This window comes from Brassica oleracea, unplaced genomic scaffold (genome assembly GCF_000695525.1).
Source record: "Brassica oleracea var. oleracea cultivar TO1000 unplaced genomic scaffold, BOL UnpScaffold02525, whole genome shotgun sequence".
Classification (NCBI taxonomy): domain Eukaryota; kingdom Viridiplantae; phylum Streptophyta; class Magnoliopsida; order Brassicales; family Brassicaceae; genus Brassica; species Brassica oleracea.
Genome location: NW_013619055.1, coordinates 1 through 1,690, shown reverse-complemented (window position 1 = coordinate 1,690; position 1,690 = coordinate 1). Strand labels below are relative to the sequence as shown.

Sequence of the window (1,690 nt, the reverse complement as noted above, 5' to 3'; positions counted from 1 at the left end):
TCGATCATCACGTTCCAAGAAACAATGTCTCTCTCAGTCTCAGGCACTCTTTCGAACAAATCCCTCGCAGCCTCAACGTTCCCTTGCTTCGCGTAGCAGGTGATCATAGCCGTGGAAGAAACTGCTTCCATGAATCATGATAGTATTATTGATAAGTTGAATCATCAAATAAAGGAAGGGGTTGAATACCTGGAAACAAGAAAGCTGCTCTTTGGTTAACTTGTCGGTCAAAGTTTGAGACATTCACGGCATTGTGGAGTTCTTGCAGCTTCTGAAGAGAAGCAAGTGCCCTATTCTTACCAACGTCCTCCTCCGAGAAAACAAAGTTACTAGACAAGTCCCATAGCTCAACCACATTTTCATCGTGAAGAGTCACTGACTTCACACCAGCGAGAATAATGTTCTTGGCTAAACAGAAAAAGAACTCATCATCAGAACAAAAAAAAAAAGAAGGGGAAATAAGAAGACAATATACAACCATATCAATGTACATTTAAAAGCAAGATACACCGACAAGAAACCTTTCACGTATATGATGCCACACTAACTCATCAAGGAAACAAGCTAAGCTACCAGTTTTACAGGCTCAACTTCAAAATCGCAACAATCAAGCACTGAATCAAGAAATACGTTTACAATCACAAGAAATTTTGAAAACGTCCTAATATTCAAACACAGGCACAAAAGCAACCAGCACGAGAATCACATAAGTGTGGCATGCAATACTACCAAGACGCTTCACCAATTCACAGACAAAGAATGATTCCAAGGTCTGGTATTGATCAGAGTGAGAATAGGGGAAACACCTTAGGATCAATGACGTGAGCGTTATTGCGAAACGTAGCTGAGAAGGCGCGACGACATCTTGAAGATTGTAAATGTCCATTACGGTGGGGAGGGATCTACTCGCAGCTCTGAAGAAGTCGAATACACGGCGTCGAGCTTCCGTCAGGTTCGCTGAGTTCGGCGGGACTCCGATTTTCCTCAACGTGAAAGGTGCCGCCATCTCTGATCTTTACATGCTGCTGCTTAATTGATAATCTCCACTCAAGAACAAATGAGAGGAGAAAACAGAGAGAAACGGAGGAAACGAAAGAGAGAAAAGAAAAATAAATTATGGTGTGCTGACACGTGCTCTAAGAAACACTCTCCAAAGTCTTACATTAAGGATCGGTTATTCACATTTTAATTACTTTTGATTTAATTAAATCACTTATCTTCTTTAAAAACCCACTTAGAAACCTTGGATAATCATGGTCTTATGTATATATACAGGCTGAGAGTCAGTCGTTGTGGTTCAGAAACGAAACATGCCCATAACTCTTATTACATTTTCAGAGTTTTTTGCCATTTGCATCAGGAGTTGTAGTGGATTCGATCTACGGATGCTAAAGTTATTCACAACCTCGTTATTTAACATGAACGTTGAATATTAGTGATAGTTGTTGGCTCGCTGCACTTCTCATCATATGATTATATATGACGATTTTGCTATTTAGTTTGTTTATTTTCCTGACTGGTTGGCATTTTACAAGGATCGAAAATAGGTTGAATTGACTTCATTTAACAAAAAGAAAAAAAGAAGCTATGATTAAGTCTTCTTCCCTCAAAGTAACGGAATTTCCATTAAAGCCTAATGACGGAAAAATGGAGATGCGGGGTATCGATCCCCGTACCTCTCGCATGCTAA

General features: G+C 39.8%; 1 long non-coding RNA gene across 1 annotated transcript; it reads right to left on the bottom strand.

The window, feature by feature from the left end:
- Window positions 1–14: 14 nt before the first annotated feature.
- On the bottom strand, window positions 15–1,090 carry LOC106321700. Its single transcript, XR_001266119.1, has 3 exons — window positions 807–1,090; window positions 190–408; window positions 15–121 (listed from the first exon to the last, which is right to left on the bottom strand). It is a non-coding gene; the product is annotated as an uncharacterized LOC106321700 (long non-coding RNA).
- Between the last annotated feature and the right edge of the window lie 600 nt (window positions 1,091–1,690).